The sequence below is a fragment of the Molothrus aeneus genome, chromosome 2, assembly GCF_037042795.1.
Source record: "Molothrus aeneus isolate 106 chromosome 2, BPBGC_Maene_1.0, whole genome shotgun sequence".
NCBI lineage: Eukaryota > Metazoa > Chordata > Aves > Passeriformes > Icteridae > Molothrus > Molothrus aeneus.
In genome coordinates, this window is record NC_089647.1 from 80,229,968 (window position 1) to 80,252,426 (window position 22,459).

The following is a 22,459-nucleotide window of genomic DNA, read 5'->3' on the forward strand; positions in this document are numbered from 1 at the left end:
CACATCCTTCTCCTGTCCTGTGTTGTCTGCATCTAACCTTTGCTTTTGGTTAGTTTTTAGCTAGCTGAGGCAGAGAAGTTCCCCGGGCTGTGGTGTTTCTTTCTTCTTGGAACTGTTTGAACCTGCTCTGGACTGAACACCCAGGAGAGCACCGGCGGCTCACACCTGTGGGCCCCTGGGCCAGGCCTGGGCCATGGCGTTTCCAGTGCCAGAGGAACTGATAACAGACTGATAAGACAGTCTACAAAGGGGACTTTCTGAGTCTGTCATCTCTTTGGAGCAGCAGAAGGCTTTATTGTTTTATATGACTCTTTTTCTGTTGTTGTTTTGGGGGTTTTTTTGTTGTTGGTTTTTTTTTGTTTTGGTTTTTTTTTTGGGTTTTTTGTTGTTTTGGTTTTTTTTTGTTTGTTTGTTTTTTTGTTTTTTTTTGCTGGTGAATGCTTTGCCTGTTAAATAAACATTTATTTCCCACATTTCTCCAAAGAAATATTTTCCTGAAGCATCTGGGGGAGGGGCCACTTGAATCTGCTTCTCAGAGGAACCCCTTTAGAGGTTTTCTCACAAATTTGTCCTAAACCAGGACAGCAGTAAGGAAAGAGGAAAAAATATTAACTTGTCTAATATGTAGTGGAAATTTATGCAGGCACAAGCTGTCTGTAATAAATGTTAATTGATTAGAATTTATATTTTTGGTGTTCTTCCCAGAGACTCCAAGTTATTAATCTGACTTGAACACAGCCAGAATACTGTAACAATTTTTAGTCACTAAAAGCCTTAAGGGGAATTCAAATCTGTTAGAATAAATGTAATAGCTTTATCCACCTTGAAGCAGGGAGTTAGGCAGAGAGAAAAAGGGGAAAAAAAATCGTAAGGAAACATTAAAAGAATATTGTTTATACTCAATGAATTTTAATAAAAGCCTGATGAGAATGTATGTTGTGTACTCTGCTGCTAATCTAGACCTGGATGCAACATTTCGGTTAAGGGGTGTATATCAAACAAATAGTTACCTGTGGTAATTATTGAACATTTTCCTGTAATCAATACTCATATACAGTATAGTAGATTATTTTAAACCCTACTGAGTCAATACCAACTATCCAAATGCTCTCCTTGGTTTGCAGTCCTTGGTATCTCTAGTAGGCTGGAGATAGCTGAAATAACTATGTGCCTAGCTCTGATCTCATATATTTTCTTTTTCATACACAGTTGTAGAAGATCATTGGTGATCATGGAATCACCTCAGAGTCATATTTATATAGCAGAGTTCTTTCTTCTCAGTGATAATTGTCTCTCTTTCATCTTTAATAGATTTTAATTGAAGTTATGTATGCTACAGTATCTTTATCTAAACAAACTGTTTAAGTCTCCAAGTTCTCCAAGCCTAAAAATGCAAACAAATATGAACACTAATACTTATATAACAATACCATTTTTCAAAAGGTTTGAGTTGGGTTTTTGTAGTAGCTCGTTTGCTTGTTGGTTTGTTGATTGGCTTACTTTTTTTAAGTAATATTTTTTACAAAGATTTACACTCTGAAACAACATGATCAATCATATGTGAACACAATTGATCTACTGCGTAGTGAAACTAAATGTTACCTTTACCTTTTTTATTTTGTATCTGTGGATTTATTGCAAGTGGCTATCACTTTATCTAACTCACACAATTTTTTTAAATGTAAATGAAAAATATAGGCTGGTCTCTTCTCCTTTTCTCACAGACTTTCAAGTGGTAAGTTCAAACCTGCATTTGATACCAACACTGAGAAAAATTGACTGTCATTATCTGTACAAAGGAGGAGGATAGGTTATTCTTTGCCATAAACCTGTGAAATTGATGCAGAAGAAAGAGCACAGATCTAAGAAAGTACTCAGGAATGAGGTGCAGTTTCCCAGAGGAAATGATGATGTGCAGCAGCAGTCCCAAGGTGCTTGCTCTGAGATGTGGAGAGGCACTGGCCCCAGCCACGGCAGTCAAGCAACTAAATACTTCCTGTCAAGTGTGAGGTGAGCAAAAGATCCCCAGAGGGGAAACTGGGAAAAAAAGAAGCTTGTTGTTTTCGTTGTCAGGAATCAGCTGAAAAACTAGTCTTCTGTTCCACAGTCTGACCACTTTAGTTGGAAGTAGTGGGAGGTCAATTCAGCTCTTATTCTGAAAATGTTCTTATTCATCTCTTTTACGTGATGAAAGAATGAGTTAATTTGTTCTGTATGTGCTCTTTGGGTGTAGTGATCAAGGTGAAAGGCAAATTAGGGGGCTGGTGGTGGTGTTCTACTCAGTAGAGAGAAATGAGAGAATAACTTGAAGAAGAGACAGAGACAGAAAGAACATGTAAGCATGTGCTCAACAAACCAGATAATGAGAGCATTTTCTTTAGAGAGGCAATAGTTTGCGTTCCCTGCAATTCAAGTCTGACCTATCACAACTGTTCCCAGGAAAGCAGAGGTGACCAACAGCAGCACACACAGTCGGAAACTGCCTGAGCTCTCCTCAAAGTTTCAGGAAAGGCATGCAGGCCTTCTGCAGTCTACTGTAAGAGTGTAACGAGTCATTTCCTATTAGAAAGTCTAAATGAAGTTATTGAGATTTCATCTCAATATAGGCTTCAAGAAGTACATTGTTCTTATTAAACAGATAAATTGAAAGGCTAGGTGCTGATAGAAAAATTTTGAAAATAAACAGTAGAATGAAAGTAAAAACAAATCAAACATATGGACGTATAAGCCTTTACCTGAGTAGACAAACTTCAAAGTTTTACAATGCAGACAGGAATTCGTTTACCTTTTTAACTTGCCAGATACATTTTAGGTATTGTCTCATACACCACAGACCTGTTGTTTCTGATGTGTGAATGGACTATCTCTGCTTCTAGCATTGTTGTCCTATTATTAGAGATCACATATAACTATGTTTTTTCTAAAGAAAATGCTAATTTGTGACAGTATTTATCAACTTTTTTAAGATTCCAGTCTATCGATTAATTATAAAGGCCCATGTTGAACATAGTTATGCATATTCATGACAATGAAAACAGTTCAAAAGAACCCGGAAAAACACGTCACAGTGAGGTTGCTCACAGAATCATTAAACATGAATCATCCTTGGGTGCCTACTCAAATTTAATTAGTGGGATGTAATTAGCATCTAATTATAATATCCCATATGAAAAATCTTGGCTGCCTTTTGCCATATTCTAGCCAAAATGTGACAGGAAGCACTGCAAGTTGTAAGACACTCTTCTTTTGGCCAAAGAAAGAATTCAAAAATATGCTTGCTTACATTCTTGGATTTAACACTTACTGTTTTCATGTTATTATCTGAGGAATCATTGGGTGGTAGCAAGAATCCAAACTGGTTAAATAAATAACTACTAGAATAATGTTGTAAGTACACCCCTAGCAACAAGAGTGACATGAAGTCAGGACCACCCTGTAGGTGTCCCTGTGTAGAAAAACCCCCAGTGCTCTATGACTGCTTGGGTATGGGAAGCCCTTTCTGTGACAGAAATAGCTTAATGACCTGTTTAAATTATAATAACAATAAAATCAATCCAAGAAGTGCCAAATTATTCAAAATATGAATATGATTTTTCAGTGGATTTGGACAATTTTATCTAACAAGCTGACAGCGCTGTTGATTTCTCCCCTTTCTCAGACAAAGTAAAGGAATAAGAAATCACTTTGAGGGTAGATTTAAACAAATGAGAAAGGTGAGAAAATAAACAGAGACATACTGGATAATAACAGAGAAAAAGAAATTACATTAAAAAAAATACTTGTTTTAGTGGTTCCATTAAACTGGAGTCTTAAAGAGCATAGTTTTATAAATGCTCCCTGCATGATATATAGGAAAACAAAGAAATTTTACTAAAATGAATAATTACATTCTAAGATAATGAAGAATTGTTTATTGGGTTTGGGTGACAAGCTTTTGGCAGTGGGAGAGCTACAGGGGTGGCTTCTGTGAGAAGCTGCTAGAAACTTCCTTCATATCCTGCAGAAACAATGCCACCCAGCTCCCATCTGGATCTGCCATGAGCCAAGGCTAAGCCCAGCAGCAATGGTGATAGTGCCTCTAGGACAGCAGATTTAAAAATGGAAAAAACTTATTGTGCGGAAGCAAGTACAGTCAGAGAAGAGATGAGTGAGAATGTATGAGAGAAGCAGCATTGCAGACACCAAGGTCAGTCAGGAGAAGGACAGCGAGGAGATGCTCCCAGTTCTGGAGCTGAGATTCTCCTGCAGCCCATGGTGCAGCCCATGGTGAGACAGCTGTGCCCTTGGAGATCCCTGAGAGAGCCAGTAGCCACTTACAGCCTCTGAAGGACTCCACGCTAGTGCAGGTGAATGCCTGAAGGATGCTGTGTCCCTGTGGGAAGACCATGCTGGACAAAATCCTTGAAGGACCAGTGGACCTGTGGAGAGAGAAGCCTACTCCCAAGGAGGTTTGCTGGCAGGACTTGTGGTTGTGTGGGGAGCCCACACTGGAGCAGTCTGAAGGACTGTTTCCCATGGAAGGGGACCCACACTGCGACAGCTCATGAAGAACTACAACTCAGGGGAAGGACTCACATTGGAGAAATCTCTAGAAGACTGTCTCCTGTGGGAGAGGCTCCATACCAGAGCAGGGGATGGATGTAAGGGTTTCTCTTTCTGAGGAGGAAGAAGGGACAGAGACAACGTGTTCTCCCTCTCTTTTTCTGATGAAGGGTCAAGGTGTTGAGAATCAGGAATAATGCTAAGCTGGGAAAATAAAAAGGGTAGGCAGAATGTGTTTTCAAGACTTGTGTTTACTTCTCATTATCTTACTCTAATTTGAATGACTATAAATTAAAATAATTTATTAAATTTGAGTCTGTCTGTCTGGTTAGTGATCTCTCCCTGTCCTTATCCCAACCCACAAATCTTTTGTTATGTTTTCTCTCCCGTGTCCAGTTGAGGAGGGGAGGGCTATAGTGGCTTTGGTGGGCACCTGGTGTCCAGCCATGTCTAACTACTATAATCACCATTGCATTCATGTGAAAATGAAAATATTTCCCAACAAACCTTCAATTAACTGCTCAGTTCCCCATTCCTGGAATCTGGTTTAGGGTTTTGATGTTGAGTTCTCATTGCTGATGGATTGAGGAGTTTGTTTATTTGTTTGTGGGGGATAGCTGCTTTCGTTTGTTACAAATAGCAACACTGAAAAATGTGAGATCAAAATAACAACATTTAAGTTTAAATTAAACAGTTACAATCATGCAGAAGTCAACATCATGCATACTTTATACTTTATATAGTTATAAATTTTAAATGGTATAATTTGGGAAAATTATATTTTTTTCATAAATTTATGAACCAACGTAAATCTGAAGTTTATACATATACAATAGTTTATACAATAGCTTAGGTTACCTGTTTCTGAATGAAAGAGAATTCTTCTGTTAAAGGAGATTTAACAGAATTAGGACCAAGTCTCATGTAGTCTTTCACCAATTGCAATCATAGTAAAAAAAATATATTTCTCTTCACTTATAAGTTGTAGAATACTACTAAGTAATTTTATGAAGCAGTATAAATATATTTGTTTTGTATATTTTGTATTTTCCAGTGAAAATGAAGGACACTTGTTATGAAAAAGGGACCCACACTGAGCCACTTCTTTGTTATATTTTAAATGGATTGTATTTAACTACATTTAATTTGCATAGTTAAAACACTTTTGCTTATTATGATAATGAATAACAAAAGATTGTGTAACATACTTCAATTATATTATGTACATGCAATTAAATCAATCTTTAGTTGAGTATTTAAATTCAGATTAAAGCTATTTGTTTTCACAAGGAATAGTTGTCTGTCTGTCCGCTAGTAAGCTTTGCAAGCCGTGAAAATTTTAGAACACCCTGTTTCTGTGTTTTCCAAATTTTTTTTTTCAGATTGTTCCTTTTTTTTCAGCTGATATCTTCCTAAATTATCAAGAGGGCATAAAATAAGTAGCTCTGTGTATACATCTTTAAGATTATTAGTCATGACCAACTGTTCTATATTCTTAAAGCTCACTCAGAAGTAAACATAAGGAACAGGACAAAAGGTAACGGAAAAAGCATGATGCTGTTACAGATCTAGTATTGATACTATTAATGATATATAACTAATTTTTATGTAACCATAAAGGTCTAATTTGAGAAAACTCTCATGTACATGGAAAACTAAGAAAGTTATTTTCCTCCATTCACTATATCCCTGTTGATTATAAAATATTTATTTGTTCTACTTTGTTTAGTGGAACTTATATTAAAATATAGCAACTGCCGTGGCTTTTGAGGCCTAAAAGACTATGCAAACCAGAACAGTGGAAGCAGAATTTCATTGTAGTTTTAAGATTTATTGGAAGAGTAGTACTCTATGTTTTACTGGCAATCCAGTGACAAAATAACTCTTCTCTTAGTTCTCTGTCCAGTGCTTCCATTTCAAATCTGAGTGTGCCAGACTTGAAAGCCATTTCGGACATGCCTTAACAGCTTGATGAAAATTCTGATACAATTTTTTCAGGCATGGCCAAATTAAATCTGGGGTGGTTCCTCTCCAAAAGTGCATACCGGGTCAAGCCTGATGGTTACAGACACTGAGAGGAGAAAGTTGCTGTGGTCTGAGCCCTAAAGAGCTTATGCAACCATTCAGCTTCTGTCAGTGTGCTTTGCTGATGCCCAGATATTTCTGTGTCTGCAGTGAAGGGCAATGTTAGAGGTACCAAGGAAATTAAATGGTACTTTTCATGTGGACAGCTGTCCCTGAAAGATTCACAGAGATAATAAATTAAGAGTCTGTGGCTAAACAGGAAGTCTGTCCATGACTAAATAGGGAACCTAGCAGCTTAGAGGCAACCCATCATGGACCTTGTTGCTTTCTATCATGAAGATTTTGATTAGTATTTTTTGAAATAATGTAAAGGCCTTTTCTGAAAAAGTATAGCATTCTCTATGACTACTCTTCTGCATATGTAAGTTTAAACAGCTCAAAAATGAGTTCCTTTGATTTAGTAGAGAATGTGCTTGTGTGGTTCGTTTCTTGTGATCCTGACTTAATCTTGAGATTTTTTTCAGTTTTTTCTTCAGGCTTTGGTGAAAATGATAAATAAGTAGCAGCTTTCCAATTACATAGATTAGATATGCTCTGATATAATAGCATTAGCCTGGAAAATAATTTGAATCACATTACATAATGTCAGTATATTTAAGTAGTACAGCTCCAATCTCCTGTGATTTTTCATTATTAATATTCTGCCAAAATAATTGTGTCTGCATGAAAATACTTCTCCATTCAGCAAGTGTTTCTCTGCATTGTCCAGAATGAACAGCTAATAAATAGAACTTCACATCACCATGAACCAGCCATAACCCGAGTTGCTGCGAGCTGTTTGTTAATGCCACAGGGCCTGAAGGAGAATTAAGAAGCCCTGACATGATTCTTCTTTGAGGACTTAAATACCAATTTTTCTCACAGAATGCCATTGGACCCTGTGAGAGGCAGTCATTCAGTTCCTTGACCTCTTTGGAGAGTTAAGTCTGAAGACAAATTTCAACAATGCCACCATCTCTATCTTCCTGCCAGCACAGAAAATCACCTCAGCTCTGAAATCCAGACTAAGGTCAAAAGAGAGGAAAGTACTAAACTTTGTCTTTGGGCAATTCAGGTGTAATTCCCTTCAGCTAAAATATCAACCATGCTGCATTTTCTCAGGGTGATAGTGCAGATCTGATCTACAGATTTTGAGATCTGTAAATTTCTGAGGACAATTATACAGATCTACTGTGCTCAGTATTCAGTTTCAGCCATGTCTTGGGTCTTGCGATACTCTATGCACTCCAATCACCTGAACAGGAGTCAGCTTAACATAGAACTTTGAGGAAAACCAGGGAATAAGAATCATCTGCTAAGCCTGCTCTTGTTCAGTGATTCTCCATCTTGAAGTAATCTTTTGAGGTGCATTCATGATATAGCTCTCTCTTAAAAATTATGTCACGGGATAGATAGAGGAAAAACAAGCTCCTTCCTAGTCCTGAAGAGCTGAAAGTATTTAGTCTACACTCACTCCTAACTGTATTATTGGATCTGAACTTTTTAAAGAATGAGAAGGCAGCAATGTCAACATGGAATTTTATCTCTCTTAGAAAATACTGTTCTGGAATAAATATCTTAAATTTTATTTTCATATTTTAAGCATGAATCACCAAAATATTCAGGGTTTTGCCTGAATTTTTAGGCACACTGAAAGTCTAAAAGAGAGAAGTTAAATGAAAATCAGCAGCAATAACAGTTTCATATTAAAAAGATGTACATAGAAAAGGAAACTAACTTGCAGAGAAGAATAATGCTAGTAATTTAAAAAATTAAAAGAGAGATTAAAACCAGAATAAGTGCTGACTGAACAGAAAGAATTTCCAAAGGTGACTTGGTACTTTGTAAAAAGCTCTATCATTTCAATTTGTTTTATATTAAGACTCATTAATAATGTTTGCAAAGACCATGTCTAAAGGTGTACTGTAACCTTTGACATTTATAAGGATACTAAGAAAAGACAAACACATATCTGATATTTTTGGACAGAAGGAGGAATTTCAATATGCATTTCAGAAACAGGATAGTAATATGATGGACTCATATTAGTGAAATCCGTAACCACTGTAAATCTAAACCAAATGGTATTAGCTTGCTCCATTTAATCAAGCTATAAAAAAAATCTATGACTTAATATATCATTAAACAAGAACAGGCAGCAAGATGAAAAATCATGTAAAACATGGGCATGAATTCATCCCTTTCTTACTCCAGAATATATGGTTGTTTGAAATGAGAATTTTCTCTTTTACTGTCCTTATGGTAGGCTGTTACTTTAAACAACTCACTTCCAGTTGGTGCAGTATCTTGCTTAAAGTTATTTCCCACTTAATGACAATCTAGTCAAATGATATTGACAAATAAAACTCATTAGTGCTTTGTAACAAGGACCATTATTTTTCCTTTTCATATAATGAGTTCCTAGTAGTCTATATGATATTTGAAGGTCCACATCAGTCTTCAAACTTCCTTATGCTGCATTTGAAAATTAAAAAAATATTGGTGACAGAAAATTTGACCATTTGAAAACAGTGTCTGTTTCCACTTCTACCCTAGTCTGGTGATTCTTCATCTTTCTTCTAACTGAAGTCTTACATGCATGTCTGAAAGCAGTCTTGGAGGGGTGAATCTGAGAACATCTCAGGTGTACCCAAATATTTGAGATACACACCCTTCTAGAAATGTGTAATGGTGATCCCAGAGTGATTCTGGGAGATCACATCCATGAAAAAGGGGATAGTTTTAAGGAAGAATGTAGATCTTCCCCACAATCTCTCAATTCTCACATAACTTCAGTTTATAGGGAATCACCTGGACATTTTGGTCTTTGGATTTAAATTAACCATGTGTCTTTTACATGGGTAAGTACTTCCAAAAGTACCTAAGTAGTGGAGTGTTTAAAAAGGAACAACTGTTCCTCTGTTTTGGAACTCATTTGACTGATAATCAAGGCCATCCATCCTTATATTTTACTCTATAATCCGCTCAATTTGTTTATATTTTCTTTTTTATATATATTTTTTTCTTTTTGTAGTAACAATCTGTAGCATCTACATTAGTCTATCTTGTCTTTTTTTTTTTTTTGTCCAACCAAATCAATGTAATTTACAGCAGAGCAGTGAACCTTCCCTGTGTTTTGCCCTCTCAGACCTTCCCCCATATGTCAAAAACCCTATTTCTGATTAGCCAAAAGAAGGGTCGAGTTTCAAATCTGGTACCTCAGAGGACTACAAGGGATCAGCTAACATTTCCGAGAATTTAGGTAGTAGTAGATTACTTCCTATAATAATTAATATAATATAATTAATATAATATAATATAATATAATATAATATAATATAATATAATATAATATAATATAATATAATATAATATAATATAATATAATATAATATAATAACCTTCTTTTTTTCAGTCTCAAAGTGCACACAACTAGAAAAAAAAAACAACAAAAAACGAACTTCAAAGTGTTCAAAGTGACTCTACTTGGATTTTTGTAGTCCATACCTTAGGCTCTCTGAGCCTCGTTCAAATTGGTCTCTGTCTTCTCATAAACCAAATTAAGCCAAAATTAATTGAGTCATTCTAAACTTGCTATTTCATAAGCATCATTGTTGTTATTATTGGTCTTTGGGTCTACAGGATGTTTTGAAGAAAAAAGCAAATGTCTTTTTGCCAGCACTAATGCACCTTTGAAGAAATCTCATGAGAAACAAGTGTTTTAGTCAACCTCAACAGAGAAGCAAAGCTAGAAGAATGGCATGTCAGTATACTTGTACTCAGAAGAAGAGATGAAGTGTTGCATAAATCTAGGGCACATTTTCAGCTGAAATTGTAAATTTGTTTGCCAGATTGTTTACTGAAATAGCCTTATTTTCTAGTTTTAAAATGGTATTTTAAGGTAGAGCAGAGCTAGTGAAAAATGCCCAGAGAAACCAATGATAACAATAAAAGGAAACGTGTGGGAGTGAGTGCTCATAGATGTTTAACTATCTCTATGCTCATGCTTACCCTTTTTTCTCTAGGCAAAGCTTAATTTCAGTATATTCAAAATTCCCCTAAAAATTAATAAACAGCAAGAACCATAAAGGCAATAATTCTTTTAAATGCAGCTCAAAAATTAATAAATATGAGCAAAAAATTTAAAGACTTGAATCCACGGGCTGTTGTGGCACAATATCACACTTGCATGTGACAAGGGAAAACCATTAAATGAAAGCCCAAGCGTGAAAATTTGACCAATTAATATGCTTTGTGATTTTATTTTTCTTGTTTAGTTGGACATCTATATCAAAATATGCTTTGGTAAATATATAGTATTTTTTTCATTGTTAATTTTTTTTAGAAAGTATTATTATTGGGGAGTAATCAGTAGCAAATAAGCAAAAGATTACTAAAAGAAATTGTGCATAATTTGAAACTATGTTTCTCTTGGTGACATAATTCTGTTCCTTTTTCTTCTGCTTTCTTTGTTATACAATGTTGGAACAAAATAAATCTTACTACTGAACTGTACTGAATTGTAAGTTATTAGTGTTATTCCAGGTGGTGAACAAAGTCTTGCACACACAAACAATAAAGAATAGCCAACATTGATAACATTCACTGCTAACTGTGGCATTTAGAAAATTAATATTTCTTCTTCTTTTGTTTCTTTGCCTTGATTTTTGCTATTTCTCTCACATCCCTAGCTCTGACCTGATTGCCACTGTAAAGAAAGCAATTAGCTCCCAATTACTCCACCTTTAGTTGTTAAAGTACACATCTTTTAAAATGAAACTTGCAACAAAAATTGGCCATAGTGTCACCTAATAGATGGTTTCTTCTTAAATAAAAAAGACTCCTGCATGGATCAAGAGTTTTGTGAGACTTTCAAATCAATTTTCAGTGTTTGTTTGCTCTAACTACAAAACTGTTTAATGTCTTTTGTTTAGCCACGTGTAGCTGAGCAAAGGCTTTTATCGAGTTCAGTGGTACTACTTCCAGTACAATCTGTACTCCCTGCAATTTTTCTGCCAGATTTCTCTCTAGGTAGGTAGTATTCATCTTCTACTTGATCCATCTCTACTAAGGATATGTTTACTTCAATGTAATAAAACCTTGGACAACAAAAGTACCAATCTTGACCCCAACCATGTTAATTACAGAAGGTTATTTTCCTAGTGCAGGGTAAAGCCAGGACTTCAGGACTCCTGTGGACACTTGAGTGTCTGCACATTTGCAAAAAAACCCTCTAAATTTATACTGTTCTGTAGTTTTCCAGTGAATTGATCAATCAAAAGTTAGTGCTTGTATGACTGAGTTCAATAAAATCAGGTGAAAGCTGGTAGTACTTGGATTAATGTAAGCCTAAAGCTCAGAAAAAAACAACAACAAAAAAAAAATCTTCTAACAAAACAAAGAAAACCAATGAAGCAACCAATAGAAAATCCCCACAAAACCAAAACCAAAACCCCCTCCAAAACCAAACAAATAAATCACAAAAAACCAAACCCAAACCAAACCAAAAACAAAAAACAAAACCAAAACAAAACAACAAAAAAAAAAACCACAAAAAAAACCCACAGCAAAAAAACCCCCACCCAACCAAACAACAACAACAACAAATAAATAAAACAAACCACAAACAAACCCACCAAAGAAACCTCCAAACTTCCAGGGATGAAAAACTTTTGTATGAGACAAAACTGAAATATATAATTTTATCAAAAACTTACAAGCCTGTATAGAACCCTAGTGAATATTAAGCAGCTCTAACACTCCCAACTTGCAAATGCCTGAAAAGACTCTTTTCTCTTCTTGCTCTGCGACAAAAGAATTCACTTCACAGCTGTGGTCTATTACCTTAGAGACCGTGCTAACAGTTGGGACACAATAAACCTCTGATGATAACGGGTGTAAGTGTTATCACATCTAACTGAAATAGTGTGAATGGTCCAACTATAATAGAGCAAATGACCTGACAGCTCCTACCCACTGAGCACTGCTGCCCATCACCACTTCACCAGCAGCAGACCAAAGGACAAGAAAATTCTCATTCTGCATACAGTGCCCCTTGGGAAAAGCACAGTCCTATTAATTTACTGATGGCAGTGAGAGAACAGTTGTCAAAGTGCCTGGAAGCAGACCAGCAGACTGTTGACTTAATTATGCCAGACAACAGAGCCAACATTTTAAAGCTGTGAAAGATGGCAATTTTTCACACTTCACCTTCCCTCATTTTTTTGTCCTGATAGCCAGACTTACACAATTCAAGTAATTGAAAATATTAAATACAGAAATTATCACTGTGTCTCTTCCAAATATAAAACAAAATAAACCCTCACCGGCAGAATTAGGTCAATAAATAGAAATTTTATGATAGAATTCATTTGGAATGTATAATGCTACTAATCAAACAATGATTTCATAGTAAATTTAAAGAAATAATGTGCATGCACTACTTTTTAGATCTCACCTTCTGAGTGTTACAAACACGTAACCACAGATTGATAGATGCTAAATAGAAAGTGAATGCTCACACATTTTGATCTCATACCTCTGGATTTCTCAGGCGTTTTGGTGAACTTATGCAAATTTTCAATATTAGCTTCTAATATGTGCTTTTAAGTTTACTTATAAGGGCTGAGAGGGTTGCTTCAATTTTGGAGTGTCTTCTTCTCAAAGGACTGTGTTACCAGACCAAATTTCAGATCTGTCAATAACTGGCCTGAGAAGTTTTTTTCTGCATAATGGTATGCAATTTATATATAATAATGTTAATTTCCAGTATTATTTTTTTTTCTGAGTAAATAATTTATACAGTTCATCAACTGAACCACAATATACATTTATATCATACTTTCCATTAGGATGCCTCATTTTTATTATAAAATATGTATCAGGATCTCAGTGCTACAAATGAGAAAATAAAATTAGTACCAATCTTGTAATCTATTCTGGTTTTAAAAAATCTATAATAACCTGGAGATAAATCCATCTGCAAGTAATTTTGATTGATATTTTGTTGATGAGAGGTAAACAAGCACTGTATATGTTATTTAAACTGTTCCATAATACATGTACCAGGTTTCTGAAGCCTGAGTCAAATCAGATTTTTCGTACACACAATCTGAGTAACGATTTTTACCCATTGATGCAAGTAAATCTTTGTTTAAATTTAACTATTTTCAAGATTTCTTGGTTTTGTTAAAGATGTTGGCTTGGGTTCAAAATTCTTCCAACAAAAATTCAACAACGCTACCAAGTGGTAACTTGTTCTTCAGGGCTACTTCATCGACAATCAATATTTTGATACACTGAAGCTTAAATTCTCTTTAAATGATTTTATTTCTAAATATGAAAATGGTGAAAGACTACTGGGTCAAAGCAGGAGGTACTGACCATCATTTGTCTGATTACAGATTTGTTGGTTTGAGCTACGGCTGGCAGTAGATTTCAATTTAAAGACACATCTCAATCCCTTTAGAAGCAAGAAGGAAATAAATCACCAGTGGATATAATTTTCCTTATGCTGACTTCTGTTTATAAATAACCTATCCCATGAAACTTCTAATTCTGTGTTCTTGTCACTAAAATAATGATATTTCATGAATTTTAGTTCAGATTTGTCACCCAAAACCACAACACAGTCAAAGCACATAAATCTTTACAAAAGTATAGTGAAAAGGGTTTATTCATGTCCAGTTCTTCTGAACAGAGATGTCTGAAAATGTCTAGAGAGAGTGAGAAAGGACTGAGACTTAGAAATTAGTAGAATTTGAATTTACAGTGGGTTGTAGATGTTCAGATCTTGTTCACCTGAACTTGAGGCAAGTAGGCTATTCAGTCCTACTGTGGAGTTGAAACATGACTCAGTGCTCCTAAGCATTGCCTCCTGAATCTCTGCTTCTCCTCATACTCTTACATGTTACTTTAGAAAAGACATGGAATCACTATGGTTCCATGAAACCCTATTTTAACCATATTTCATTTCAAAATGGATAGGAAACTTGTTATAAAAATATTTGAAGTACTACATCTTTCTGGACTTTTAAAGGATCTATAGGAAATTTCAGTCTGCATAAAATCTGAAAACAAAAAAAAACTTATATTGACTATTAAATTTATTAATTTTCCTTGGGAAAAATGTCTGTTCTTGAATAAGTAGCTTTGATTTCTTCCAGATAACTATATTTTCTGTGACCCCTCCCTTTATTTAAAAGATATTGTCTCTTCCAATAAATAGAATGTGTTTCCCTCTTGGATCAAGTGCAAGAGAAAAGCTAAATTCAAATGTATAGATCTGAAATCTAGTAAAATGCTACATAGTATGTACGGGAAACAATTGTGGGGGGCAATATCTAAAGAACTAAGACATTTTCTTGGAATGAGAAAAAAAATACATGAAAACAAATTGTTGCAAAATCCCTTCTGAGAAAAGTCAATAAGTCATCCATTTACATTGAGAAATCCCATTTTTTGTTATTTGAGCCATGAGTATTGACACTGTTTCTGTCTGGTTTCTTTTCCCTTCAAAAAATTCAAAATCATAAATCTGCAGTGAACATGTACTTATTACTCTTCCAAAGAAAGCCAAAACATATACAAAACCACAAAATTGTGTTTCATAAATAAAGTTCAAAAACACAGGCTCTGTCTGATACCTCCACTTCATGAATGGCCACATTAATGCCATGATTACAATACGAGAGCTTAACAGGAAAATTCACCGTTGTCTTTGGTGATTTTTTTCCTGAAACAAGTTACATTGCAGTTAAATAGTTTCAAAGCAAGTATTTTAAGGCTTGAAATTTCAAGTCATTATTGGTAAAATATTATCTATGGAGGTGTAGAGATAAATGGGAAATAATATGAAGTAGGAAATAAAACAGGCAGGTTGCACTGGGACAGGTATCAAGAAATATAACAAAATTTCAATAATTTAATAAATTAAATAATAAAGGCTAATATTTACCTTTAATGAAGCTTGAAATTATTTCTAGTGGATTAGAATAGAAAAAGAAGGGAATACTGTGTATTGGAAAACAGTATAAGTGAATTACATTCGGTCTGTGGCTTGAGGTTCCTGGAAAGCTGCAGGTGGGTTTCTGTGAAATCTGGATATTAAGATACTTGTTAAGGTAAATATTATTTATTTTTACTTAAAGGAGTTACAGGGTGGATAATAACAAAAAGATCTGAAGAAACATCATAAATAATGATTAAATATAGTTGATTGCAATTGAAAAGAAGTGGAATTATTAAAAATCTTTCTTGTTTGTGCAGTTTTGCCTGACATTTGTTTTAATCATGTCTTCAATCTTAAATAAATATATTTTTGGTGTTCACCGTTTGTTGGGTTTCTTTTATTGAATGTCTTTGTTGCCACCTTGCCATGATTTTAAGATGAAAAAAACTTTCTAGTCACTCATTTGTTGTTTTGTCAGCTCCCATTCAGATTATAAAGTTGTCACTCTATTTTCCCAGTGTAGCATGAGGCTGTAAGTAAACATCAGTCAGTACTTCCCTCTCCATGGTGGAATTCCTTCCCACACAAAGGTCTGGCATGGGGAATAGGCAGCACCTACATTTGTTTAACTGTTTTCTGAGGACTTGGAGAAGATTTACATGTTTTATAATGCTGGTAATGTCTGTCTGCACAGGAAGGAACTTCACAAAGAAATCATCTGACATATGTCCTCCAAAAATTGTTGTGCATCATTCAAAATGCTATTTTTGCTCTTTAAAGCATTTCATGGTTAGTTTCTGTACATTTTCAAGTCTCTTTTTCCTCTTGCTTGTGCTCAGGCAACCTGGGAAAACCAGAGAATTAGGAGGTTGATTCTGGCAGGACCTGATATGGTCTGTAGAGTACAGGAAATGATTAGGCATGCATGGGCATGGTTATGCTTTCTAGAAGTGTGAAACATGGGATTAGGGGATAAGCAGAAAGGGCTTTGAGCACCACACTCAAGCCAGAGGATTCCTTGGAATCTAGACACAGACTTTGGACACATATACATAGTTTAATCTGTTCTTAAGCTTTTTTTATATAGGCTGGTCCATGAGGCTGAGCATTCATTTTTTTTAACAATAAAACTGGAATGCCTTAAAAAAATCTATGTCCCCTATTTTTCTGAGATAAGAATGATAGGAGGCTAATTTGAGTCTGTCCAGTCTGTTCTAGTTTTTGAGAACTGTTTTTATTATGGCATTAAAAACATATAAAAAGAGCTCTCATAAAGCAAACAGAAAACCCCAAACAAAACCAACCTAAAAAATTAAACTTTTAAATCCTAAGGTTCTGGCACTATAATACCATTTAATTGCCCAGTTATATAGTATTCATTATTCTTATTTCTTCTTTTTCTTTCTGTCGGACATATTGGTAGCATGTCCTGAAGTTTTGCTTCCAAAATTTTAAGCGCTGGATCATAGTGATATTTGTGATTTTTACAGGAAACTTCCTCGAGCAACAGTTAAAGGCCAGGACAGAGCAGGGCAGCTGAGCTGGTTCTGGAAATGTGGGCAAGTGGATCAAGCCCTATTTGATATGGGGATGCCAACACTACAGATACACAAACCTGTCTCAATCAGTATCTGAATTTTGCTGCATGTTGCTAAAGCTGTAGCTGACATACACGGTGTGATATGGGATGAATTCTGAAGAAATGGGATCATTTTTCAAGGGCAAAATCTGTGACCAGCTTATACATTGATACTCAAAATAAATACCTACTTCATTGCTTATGGTAAATTATTCTGAAGACTATTGCAATGGGAATAACATATGTCTAAGTGTTTGGAACATTTGTTGAACTTTATGAGATGATATTCATCACATTCAGCCGTATTCTGTAAAACAAGACATGGAAAAGTCATTGTGAAAACAGTGTGATTTTCTTCTAAGGCTAAAGGTCAGCAAAGGACCATCTTATTTGCCACAGAAAGAAAGGGAAAATCCAGAAAGACCTATAAAATAGAAAAGAAAATGGCATGATGAAAAAATTGAAAGAGACAGAAGATGTTCCTTCTGAATTCAGTTCAGTTCTTCTTGATATCTTTGAAGCTAGTAACCAATAACATGAAGAAATGAGGGGCAATTGCTTGCTTTGTGGTAAAAACATTAGGTATGCTCAAGAACTACATAGAAATAAATAGTAGGAAACTATGATAGATTGATCTAGTAGATTGCATTAAATTTACAGCCTGTTGGAAAAAGGTTTAGAACTGTAGGATTCTTGCCAAGACCATGGCAAGATCTTCAGGTGAGTGAATATAAAGTGATACAGGTTCTGGCAGCTGACAGAAACCAACAGCTGCTGTGCAGTCTGACAAATCAGCAATTTCAAAATGCTTTAGTATCAGAGATCTTCTACAGAGATCTTCAAACAGGCTGAACTGTCATCTGGAAAACACAAAATCAGCATCAAGGTCAACAGGATTTGAGTGGAAAGTGTAGAAAATTATGAAAAATAATTTAGAAGGCAAGCCTGCAAGATATTTGCTTTAGCTGCTATTCTCAGAAATTTACAAACTGAAGAGAAGTTGTCAACGTGAAATGTCAAATGGAAAACGGTCAACCGTGACACAGTACAGAACAAAATTATTCTGATTCTTACTGATACAGAAAACAAACTGATTTAAAATCTTCCCAGCTCAAAAAACTTGTTCAAAATAGTACTCATCTTTTTCTGACAGCCAGCCAAAGAAAAACGGACTATTTATATATTCATTTGCAAGGGCTGCTGTTGAGGAGAGATAAAAACTATACTGAAGCACTGAAAGATTCAAAAATACCAAGGCAAGAGCTGTACCAATTGGCTCCAGTTATCTTGTCCATGCCAGCAATTCTAGGGAGTGTTGAATTGGCATTTTCAGGTTTTCTCACTCCAAAGATTCAATATGAAGTAGGTAAGCTTGAATTATGTAATGTTAGTGAAACTAACAAATTTTAGAAATTTGAAATACGCTTAGTAAATAATAAAATAAAACTTTTGCCATAAACATCCATTTCTAGTCCTACTGCATAAAATATGTTTATGAAAGTGTTAATATTGATAATTCCTGGTACCTATCTTTTAATTTAACTAACTAATTAATTATCATGCTTACATGAACCATGAGTATTCATTTCCTTTTATTTTCCTGGTTTTAATTGGTTGTGTGATTTCCTTTTACACTGTTTTTGTGTTTGTTTTTTTTATTCAGCCTGTGATTTCTGATGTGCTTATCTAGTAAATACTATTGTTTTAATATTTAAGATAAAATCCAAGCCCTTACATGGCCATGCCCTAATTTGAGCTTCAGTCTCATGACAACAGAGCAGGTTCAAAATATATGACTTGTGATATTTGCTCTCTGTTATCACCACTTTCTCATGATACAAATGAATGAATCTAATTTTCTCCTTGTAAGTGCTAGTTACAGAAACCTTTTTGATACAAACTCAGCTGCTAACAATATCACAAATATATTTCCTTCTGTCAGTGTAAAGATTTTAAAAATGGTGGGGATGAACTCAGCTTGATATTGAATGGTTGTTTATCTAAATCAGAAAGGCTCTAGTTCAGCTGAACCTGAACTTGAATTCATCTGGAAAACAAGCAAACAGGCAAAAAGCTACCAGTCTTTTCTAAACTCTTGTTATAGAAATTCATTGCCTTTTCCCTCTAAATATGTGTGTATGTAACAATAATTAAGGAAGTATTGCAATTAAACACCAATTTCAGTGAATGAATGCGTAAATTACTTATATGTATACACTTGGAAATTAGAAAATTATGCGGTTTACAGTCAGTTCAATATTTTTCAGGTAAACTTTTTTTTTTTTTACTATATTTACATTTACTATGTCTCTTAGATGGTGATTTCATGGGGTTAAATATGAATCACTTTGAACAGCCTTGCTCCCAGAGTAGTTTTTCAAGGGTAATAATGGTAATAAAGGTTTTTCAATGGAAATAAATGGAAGGTATTACTGTGTTAAAAGCCAAGATTGTTTAACAACAATTTAATTTACTTAGAGAAAATAATATTTCTGGGATCGTGTTGCTTCTTTTCATGAGTTTAGATTTATATCACATAATTCATATTACACCTGCCATTTCTTTGCAACTAAGTAATGCTTATGGAAAAAACTTGCTACAAATGTTGGAAATCTGTTGCTGTCTCTTACAGTGATCTTAAATTGCAATGATTTTCAAATTAAAAAATGTAAACAAATTGCACACATTAACATGGAAAGAGTAGCAAAGGAAAACCAAACATATGTATGCAGAAGTGACACAACTTAATGGCTGGATTGCAGGTAGCATTTTGAGATTTTCAGTTTTCCAAGTAAATGCAAAATCCTAAATAACTGTTTTTATCTTAGAATTACTTGATTTCCAGCTACTGGCATCAATGAAAGAGGCCATTTTAAGAAATAAAATTATTATTTGAAAATGGAATTCACTATGGAACTGGCATTGCTGATTGAATTTCACACAACACTTAAAATATCCCCTAAACAATAGGAAATCCCTTCCCATGTTGCTCTGTCAGCATCTACTTTATCATAATTTATGAGGAGAAGTGCAAATGTCTCCGGTATTTGGACAAATGAGGGTATTTGATGGCTGGCCTTATTCCCTAGATCACGTCATAGAGCAGACAGTCCCCCTTCCCTAGTTTTATTGTTACTTCCATGGTCAGACCAAATGTGAGAAACAATTGAAGTTCAGGTTTGAGAAGAGCAAACTTTTAAGTAGGTATTTTGCTATTAAACAGTTGGGTGGTCGGCAAAAGCCACAGATTTTTTCTTTTTAAACACCCACGTGCCAATTTTTTTTTTTTTTTTTAGTTCACTATTTTAAAACATAAATTGATAGATGTGAATGAACATGTTTCAGGCAACAAAGAGGCAAGCAAGAAGTTTTGAATAATCTCATTGCACAGTAAGTTGATTGCAAGCTTCTGTGGTGTGCAAAGTAATTATTAGCTAAAAGTGAAAGATCAGTTACACACTTTATTTTCATGCTGGAGATCTCAGTAACCCTATGGCTTCCCATTTGTTAAAGAAAGCTGATTCTTATTGTCTCTGATACAGGACACTAAAATAATGGAAAAAGAATTGGCATTTCTTCTAAAACATACCAATCTCATTCACTCCTTTCCTTTCTATAAACACATCTATACACCCACAGCTTCTGGGAAGTATTCCAGCTACAGTGAATTCAAAGTGAGGAATATACACAGTTGGGTGGCTTGTAAGGTTGTTGGCTAGAGATTAAGCAGAGAAAGAAAGAAAAGGAAATAGAAAAAGAAAGTTAAAAGAAGGCAGAAAAAGCAAGGAAGCCCTCAGAAAGAATGGGGGTCACATTTTAATGCAAGAGATTAGAGTAAATGCTTGCTGACAGAAGAGACAAGGTGGGTTAGGAGAAAAAAAAATACAAAGAACTATAGAAAACAAAAAAGGGGAGATAAACATGGAACATGATGTATATAGGTGAAAACTCTCCCTTTATACTTATTTTTCTATATGCATTTTTTGGTTTGGTTTTGGTTGGTTTTTTTCCCCTTTGGATATTTTTTTTTTTCTCTCTTCTTACTGACTTTTCTAGGATTTTTGGACTTAGGATGTTATGGACTTCCAAGGTATGATTCAGAACTATGACTGTGAGCTGATTCTGAATCATTCTTCCCAGTAGTGTGGGCAATCATTGCTATGCATCCTTACGGAAAGTATTTGGCTCTTCAAGTCATGCATTCTCCATTCTCCTGAAATTTTTGAAACCTGCAAAACTGCATATCTATTTTTATAATATAGATATAGATATAGAGATGTAATTAAAAGAATATTGACTAATTCTCATAATAACTTGTTAGAGTTCTTGAGATTCCTTACTAAACTGCCAGGCAAAGCAGCTAACTAAAGTAGATTGAGTTTCTAGGTGTTCAAACTTGCAAAAAAATCTTTGGACTTCTAGAGATCTTCTATCCAGTGATACTGTATCCAGTGATATTATATCTACTTCAAGTGGCTTGAATGCACATGAGAACATTTTGCTGTTGATAATTGATCATTTGGTCACACTCAGTCTTATGAGAACAGTGAAGAAGAGGTGTCATGTCTGGAGAATAATCATTTAAAGGTGCCTGTTTTACACAAACAAGAAACATTTGTGTTAGAAAAAAAGTCATAGGACCATCCCATCTTAATAATTTTAGGGAAAGAAGATAGAAATTTACTAGTTTGCACGTTAAAAAAAAAAAGAGAAACATCCAAGAAGTTCCATCTAACCAGAGCTGGTTGTTCAAAGAAATATTTTTTTTGGTCTTTTTATAGGTATGTCTTTCATTTTAATGTTGTCATGTGCTGCACAAGTAGTGCTATCACTATGGAGAAGCTGATGCATCTGTTCTGTCAGGACTTACTGCATTTACTGCTGGTGTCTAACCCCTATCATCTCTATAGTAGGTGTAAGCTTTAGAAATCCCTTAGAAAAACCAAAAAATTTTGTATGAGCTTTTTCTCAACTTTTTCAGTGCTAGGGATAAAAATGTTAGTTGCTGGGATTATCTGAAGCAGTCTGGCATTTATCCAGTGGAAAAACCATACAAATTACCATGTTTGTTTTAATATTTAGGTAGTAGAAGGAATGATGGCAGTAGAAAGTTTAGCTCTGAACTGGTATTTGAGACGAATCAAATTATGAGAGACAGACATTGATACATTAAATTTCACTGTCCCTCAAATTTGGGTATTAGATGTGAACATATATGTTATAAATAAAATGCTTTCAAAGCCAAAAGTCATACACAAATTTATATGCCTGGAGAAGATGGAAGAAATATGTTTGTAAGTCAATGCCCAGTCATAGGTACTAGC